This window comes from Alnus glutinosa, chromosome 3 (assembly GCF_958979055.1).
Source record: "Alnus glutinosa chromosome 3, dhAlnGlut1.1, whole genome shotgun sequence".
Classification (NCBI taxonomy): Eukaryota; Viridiplantae; Streptophyta; class Magnoliopsida; order Fagales; family Betulaceae; genus Alnus; species Alnus glutinosa.
This window is the reverse complement of record NC_084888.1, coordinates 29,299,354-29,307,765: the sequence shown is the minus strand read 5'-3', so window position 1 is coordinate 29,307,765 and position 8,412 is coordinate 29,299,354. Positions and strand designations below refer to the sequence as shown.

Sequence of the window (8,412 nt, the reverse complement as noted above, 5' to 3'; positions counted from 1 at the left end):
GTCGTCCGAACGCTCATCCCCCATGGTCCGGACGCTCGAGAGCCTTCTAAGAAAATTACTTGCAGCGGACTTGCGACCGTCTGGACGATGTGCCATCCCGTCTGGACGATGTGCCATCCCGTCTAGAAGATGTCCTTAAAAAGGAAAGATTTCTCTGCGAAATTTTCAAAAAATCTTGTCGCACAGTTGTCCGTCCGAACGGCCCATGTCCACCGTCCGGACGGTGCCTAGGTATATTTTGCCTGACACTTATTTGAGCCCCCAGCCTATAAATAGAGGCTCCTAGGCACTGAGAACTGCAAGAATTCGGTGTGAATTCCATTAGAGCTCAGAGAAGTCATCAATCCCTCTGAAGCCGTTTTACAAGTGTGTTGTGCTATAAACCAAAGTCTATCTTAGAGGTCGGCTCTAAGGTAAGGAGTTCCATTGAAGACCCCTTCAGGTAGGAGAACCTGGTTGGGAAGCATTTGTGTTGGGTTACACGTCAGAGATCAAGGTACAACCACTGCATCGGTACATGTGAGTGTTACTGTCTTGTATCTAGCTTTGTTTTCTGAATAGTGGAATTCCTGGGTTTGGCTGCCCCGGAGTGGTTTTTCTCTTAATTGAGTTTCTACTTCGTCAACAAAAATCTGTGTGTCATTTACTTTCAGCTGTGCTTTAATTTTTGTTGACACTTATGTACACACTTTATTTTTAGAAGTCATTTCAGTTTTTCAAATATTAACCTTGGCTGCGCGGATTTAAGCACTAGGTCTTCTAGATACCACCTTGCAATGTATCACTGTGGAATAACACATTGCACCATTTAGTACTCTAAATAATTTAACACCCTAATTAGCACATGAATCGCTCAAGGCTAAACCGTTGGAAAACCCATAATATTTTTAAGGGTTCTAAACGTCTACCCATAAATCCTAAATACTAACTAAAACTCAAACAATACTAACCCAAAGTATTTATTAAGGGTTAGATATTAAAATCAGTATTTAACTATTTACTCATAATATTAATTATTAACCTACAATTAATTTTCACTAACACTTTTATATTAACATTAACCCTAAAATTATATTCACTAATCTTTTACAATAATTACTAACTTATTAACTTAAATCATTAACACATTTAAAATAACATTAATCCATAAGAAAATCTTAGGGTTAACTTCACAAATACTATTTAAAGTAAATAGCCTTAATGATTTATTTTTTACTAACATTAGAACATAACCCATAAATATTTATTTTTTTACAAAACTCATAGCTAATTTGGGATTAATTATCACTATAACCACAATTAATTCACAAATTAACAATCTAGGTTTTAAACACTTAAAAACTCTCAATTTAATTTAACCCATCAAATTAGAGTTTTCAAAGTTAAACCCATAATTTATTTTACTAACCCATAACATAATATTGATATTTAAACACTAATAACACTAACCCATAAGGTTTACTTAGGGTTAGGCTCAAGAAATCTCAATTAAAACATATAACCCAAAAGTTAGGGTTTAGGGAACTTACCAAAATTCACCCAAATAATATATGAAGTTTGGGAAACCACAAGCAAGCTCCAAGTAGCGCAATACCTAAAGAAACACTAGATCAAACTCATATTTTGCTAGATTTAACTAAAAATCCCAAAATATAAATTTAACTATTTACTTCAAAACGATCGGTAGAAACGTAGACCCAAGTGCATGAATGAAAGGTGTTGAATTGATTTAAAGTGTTTGAATGTGTTGTGGTTGGGATTTAAATTATGCAAAGTAGAATGATAAAATTACATGTTGATTGGTTTATTGTATTTGAATAAAGCATGATTTGCAAAGAATAGGAGTATAAAGTTTGAATTGTAAAGTATAAAGCATGAACATAATAATGAGAGAGAGGGTAAGCCTTATAATGATGAAAGAGAGGGTAAGCCTCACAATGAATGGAAAGACAATCATGAACATGCATATCATTGTTTAAATTGTGTGATGTTTTCATAATATAGAATATTGTAGTTTTTATGCTAGACGTATTAGTATGCCTAAGAGTTTTAATGGCAAAGAACTTATGTATACTGCTATCATCTAGTTGGATGATCTAAGAACATTGAACTTGGATGTACAATGGTATTTTATTGTTCGGTATAAGTAATACAGTGTCATGCGAGTAGGTAGATGGATTGTCATAGACATGAAGTTGTAATGCCCTAGGATTCGGTGTTACCCATATTCGGGGGACGATAGTATGCTCGTACTAAAAAGCGAAATAACATGTTTTAAGCTTGGTGTACTTAGATGCGACGCTATTGGTTGGGATATCAGTGTGTTTTGGGAGTAGGTACATGGATTGTCATTGGTACATTAGTAAGAAGTGCTTGGATATCAGAGTTTTACTCTAGTAATCGCATGGACAACTATGTTCCATAGACATGAAGTTATAATACCCTGAGGCATGGTGATATCACAGTTGGTAACGTTAGATCTTTGTGCATTTGAGCTACCAATATAAAAGTATTATTGTAGATAGGTGTGTACGTAGTTACTTCCAAGCCATTGGAACTTCTATGTATGAGTCCAACTACATAGTATGTCTTAAATATTTTCTAATAGTCGGTGTTTGCTATAACAGTTATGGAGGTTTTCAAATAAAAGCTTATAAAATTTATAGCTGTTATAGTACTCGCAAGACTATAAAAGAAAAGTTGGTTCATTGTGAAAACTCAGCTAGTTTAATATCACTGAGGTCTCGGTATTATGTATTAAAACGGTGAACTCACTCTTTCACCTATACGGATGTGGCAAACCCCTACAACCGTATAGATGATATTTGTGAAGACCAAGAAATTAAATAAGCAATTTAGCAATTAATAAATCTTATTTATTAATGGATGATATTACTAATTATATTTTATGTAATAATAATTATGTTATCAAAATAAAATAAGTTTAAGATGAAGTAATAGAAATGGAGTGATAATTATTATAGTGGGTCATAATTGAATAAATAATTAATTGTCTTGGTAAAATGTAGTTAATATAAATGTGGGGTCAAATATTAATTCTCAAATGATAAGAATATTATAAAATGGGGTCCTACTGTAATTTAAATTAGTTGGTGGCCTTAATAAGAGAGAATTTTATCCCTGCCACGTGGCGTTACTCAATTGGCTGGAGAGGATTTCATTATCCCCTCCCAACCACTTACAAGGTGCTACGTGTCCCCTTATCATTTTCTTTTCTCTTCTCCACCCCCCCCCCACACACACACACGCTCTCTCCTCTCTCTCCCGCACACTCTTCTTTCCTTCTTTTTCTTCTTCTCTCTTCCACCTGACTTCATCTTCTCCCTCTCTTCCCCTTCGTTCCCACACAGCAGCTCACATCTTCTCTTTCCCCTTCCCTTTCTTCTTCCTCTCGTCTCACTTGCACTCATGCACACATAGCTGGACTTGAGGAAGAGTCCGTTGACCCGTGGAGACTGGAGAGAACCCGAGGGGTTCTGATGAGTCCATGAAGAAAATCGGACCACCGGAGGTCTGATTTCCGGTGGTCGTCGTTTGTGAAGCCGGTAGAGACCCGTGTGAGAGGCGGGTCGACTGAGAAAAATAAAGAGGACCCGATCCTCCAACGATTTTCAGTGGGTCATCCCAGAAGGCTTTTCCAGCGAAATCAGGGGCTGATTCCGGCGGTTTGGAGGTGCGAAATCTAGTGACACTTCCTATGATCCTTGAGCTCGGTCTTAGTAGGTAATCTCTAGTGATTTTATTAGGTTGTGATTAAATTTAGGGAATCTCTATAGTAATGTTAATTGAGTATATTATTGAGATTTTGGAGGGTTTGATTGTTGATGGCCATTTGTGTTTAGCCTGTTGTGTGTGTGTGTGTCGGCAGTGGCCATGCTTTGATTGAAATTCTGGGTGTGTTTGTGTTAGCCGTGTGGGTTTTGCACTTGGAGTCCGGATGATGTTAACCGATTAGAGTTTGGTTGGGGATGATTTCTCTCCTTGGATTTACAGATTAGAGCTTGCGTGTGGTCTTGTTGATAACATTTAGTATATGGATTTCTATGGAATAAGAATAGTCAATTGGATTGATTTTCAATGGCTGAAATTTGGTATGGATTTTCTATTTAAGTGATTTTTGGGCTTTTGATGTTTGTGATTGTCTGGGCTTCCAATTGAGGCTGATTTTGGGGGTTCCTTTCAGTGTGACCGGTTGTGTTGAAATAGGTGTTCTTGATGGGATTCAAACCTTGACTTTGGATTGATAATTGGATGATGTTGGATCTTTGATTAGGCTTCTATAGTGTGGTTTTATTGATATAGGAGTTAGTTTTAGGCCTTTGATGCTTGTGGGTGCCTAGACTCTTGATTATAGTTAATTTTGAGGATCCCTTCTATGTGGTAGGCCTTGGTAAAAATTGGATTATGGACATATATGATCTTGGAAGTGAAGGGTGGTAATTGTTAGGAGATGTTAGTAAAAGTTATGGTTGATGGGATTATTTAAATTGGAGGTTAGTTATGGTAGCTTATGGCTAATGCTTTGAGGTGAAGTAAAGGAAGTTAGAAAAGGATTGAAATGTTTGAAGTTAAAAGTGTTTAGATCCTTATTATGTAAATGGCCAATACGGTTGAAATAGAGAATATGTTATTGCGATGTCTAAAAGAAATAGTTAAAGAAAAAAATAAAGGGTAAAGTGTAATATGAGAGTAGATAGATATAAAAGAAATATAAGAATTGATACCGAGTGAGTCAAACAAACATTGATAACATTTTGGATATCGAAATGGACATAATAGAGCTCATAAGAAGTTATGAACTAATAATGAATTGATCCTAAGAATAATACTAAGCTTTGAGGTTTATGTATATACCTTAAGCTCTAATAAATAAATAGACAAAGTATAATAAAATAATGTATATTACAATATTTAATAATAAGTTAGTTTAATAAAAGTTATTAGATTAATATGTTTTATAAGATTAAGGTTTTATAACTTAAATTACTTTGATGGTTAATAGTTAATAAAGATTAAGTACTAAGTATAATAGTTAAAACGATAATGTCGTAAAATGGTCAATTGTCCAAATAACCCTAAGACAACAAACACAAAATAGTAATATTATAGAAATACATGAATAGGTTCTAAAATCAATTAGTAATGTAATTATATGATTAATATGTTTGTCTATGTATAATAAAATATCCAAGTGTGTAATGAGACTATGTTTAACTTAACAAGCCTTCTATACATATATATACATATATATGTAAATAGACCGAATTCACTTAGTTAGCCTAAGTGGATAAACAAATTATAAAACTTAATAGATAATAATGATAATAAGGTGACTAAGTACCCACTTCACCAATCCGTGTATACATGATATTTATGTGTATCAATTGATTAGGTTTAAGGTTGTATGTGTATATGTGTAAATGTATATATATACACGTGAATATGTATACGAGTTAAATATATATTGTTAACTTAGTAAATAAGCAACAAGCTATAAAAAGGATTAACAAAAATAATGTGACACAACAATAATAAATAAGCTAATAAAATAGTAAATGCATATTCTAATTAAATAACATGATATAATAAGAACATATAACCAATGATTAACTTAATAATAGGTTAGGATACCTAGCTAGCTTTAGAAGCGAGTGAAGCGACGTGTGAGCACGTGGGTAGTTTATGTGTCGTAAAGGTATAAGTTCAATAGAGTAGTCTAACGTTACCAATGTTTGCAGGATCCTGTTCGGATTGGAGGCCTTAATTGGTTCTCCAATGTAGAGTTTGTGTAATTAGAATCCAAGAGAATACTCGAGTCAAGAGTCCAATGTAGCCAAGGTGAGTATTCTACTCACTGAGAAGTATTATTTTCATATATGATGAATTGCAAAATATATATTGTTTTACAAACCTGAACCAACTGTATGTTGATTATGATCTATTTTGGATGATTTGAGTACTTTTGAGTATATTGAAATTATGATGATGTTTTGAAGTATGAATATGATATGTGGAGTTTAAATGAATGGAGTCACTATATGTTATGGTTGGGGGTTTTGAAAACTATGATTGCAATAGAACATGAATATGATTTTAGAGAGTTAAGTTATGCAAATTGTTTAAGAAGTGACATGCATGTTGAACTGTTTATATTTTAGAAAGAAATCATGTGTTATAAGCATGATTCATAAAATGAATTGTATTGATTTAAGGCATGAGGCATAAGCATATGAATGCTAAACATGCATCGAAGTGAGGTTCATAGCCCACGGGAAATTATATATGGGTTAGATTCCCATGAGGTGCCTACTTGGGTTAAATTCCTTTGAGGTACTTACTTGGGTTAGATTCCCTTAAAGTCATTGACCATGGGTTAGATTCCCTTGAAGTACTCACGAGATACTTACTTGGGTTAAATTCCCTTGAGGTCCTCGACCATGGGTTAGATTCCCATGAGGTGCCTACTTGGGTTAGATTCCCTTAAGGTACTAGTGCTTACTTGTGTTAGATTCCCTTGAAGCACTATACTTGGGTTAAATCCCCAAGGCATAAAACAATTAGCATGAGCATGTATAACATTTTTTTTATGAGTGATGTTTTTATACTATGAGTAGTTTTACTAGACGTATTAGTATGCGTAAGAGTCTCAATGGAAAAGAACTTATGTATATTTCTATCGGATGGTTGCATGATTTAAATGCCATTGTTTTCTATAACGGAACTTCTACGTATAATCTTAGCTACCTAGTATGTTTAAATGTTTTCTAGTAGTCGGTGTCCGCTATATCAGCTGTGGGGGTTTTCAAACAAAAGTTTGTAAAATTGGTAGCTGTTATAGTGTACTCATGACTAAAAAGGAAAAATTGGTTCTTTGCGAAAACTCAGTGAATAGTATACCTCTGAGGTCTTAGTGTAATTATTTATGCTAAGATGGTGGGCTCATAATTTCACCTATACGGATGTGGCAAACCCCCACAACCGTATAGATGATGTTCCTTTGGCTGTAGGTACTCCGGTCATAGTTGATGGTGTTGTAGATGTGCACTTGAGATATTATGACCGAAGCTCGCCGCGACGGTAGTAATTGCGGGACCATGGGCGTCCTCTGCTTCATGGGTTTGTTTATGGCTTGTGACGTTTGTGTCACTGGTTGTTGTATAAGTCATTTATGTTATGTATTTAATTTGAGGAAAGACTTAAACAAATAGATGTAATATTAGCTCTTGAATATGATTAATTTATGATAGAGTTTTAAGATGTAATTTCTGCTATTAGGTTTATGTTTCCCGCTGCATAGTAGATAGATGTTATACTCTGATTTACCAGGTACATAATATGGGGTATGTACCATATGTTGGCTTTGCGACATATCGTCGTGCCACTGTGAAGATCCGTTTATGTTTTAAGAGATTAATGTTTATGCAAATGACTTGTATAAAAAAAAAAAAAAAAATCGGGTCATCACAATATTTCTTTGCCTACAGGTACTCCGTTCGTAGTTATTGATGTTGTAGATATGCACTTGAGATATTATGACGGAAGCTCGTTGCGACAGTCGAAATTGTGGGACCATGGGCATCTACTTTATAGGTTTTGTTTATGGCTTGTGACGCCTGTGTCACTTGCTATTGTATAAGCCATTTCTGTTATGTAATTATATTGAGGAAAGACTTAAACAAATAGATGTTAAATGGTTTTTGTTGTAATTAATTTATGATAGATGTTTAAGATGTGATTTTCGCTATTAGGTGTATATTTTGAATTGCATATTAGATAGATGTTAAACTCTGATTTACCAAGTACATATTATGGGGTATGTATCATATGTTGGCTTTGCAACATATCGTCGTGCCACTGTGAAGATCTGTTTATATTTTAAGAGATTAATATTTATGCAAATGTTATATATATATATATATATATATATATATATATATATATATATATATATATATATATATATATATAGATAAAAGGTCATCACAATGCAACCCAGCCCTTGGAGAGATGCATTGCTATAAATAACGAATTTCTCTGACTCTATGGGGATTGTGAGGACTGGTGCAGTCACTAACTTTGGTTTCAGTTCTTGGAAGTTCTCTTCACATTCATCGTTGCAGGTGAAATGATCGTTCTTCTTGGTTAAAGTAGTTAAAGGTCCTGCAAGCTTGGCAAAGCCATCAACAAATCTTTGGTAATATCCAGCGAGTTCGAGGAAACTCCGAATCTCCCGCACATTAGTTGATCGTTCCCAATCCATCACTGCTTCAATCTTGCTTGGGTCAACCGCTACTCCATCTTTAGAAATCACATGACCTAAGAATGTTACTTCCTCCAGCCAAAACTCGCATTTCTTAAGTTTGGTGAAAAGCTTCTTTTCTCTTAGAATTC

General features: G+C 34.5%; 1 long non-coding RNA gene across 1 annotated transcript; it reads left to right on the top strand.

The window, feature by feature from the left end:
* Positions 1-3,270: 3,270 nt before the first annotated feature.
* LOC133864028 (uncharacterized) lies at positions 3,271-7,278 on the top strand. The gene is made up of 2 exons (XR_009899462.1): positions 3,271-3,744; positions 7,008-7,278. It is a non-coding gene; the product is annotated as an uncharacterized LOC133864028 (long non-coding RNA).
* Positions 7,279-8,412: the final 1,134 nt, after the last annotated feature.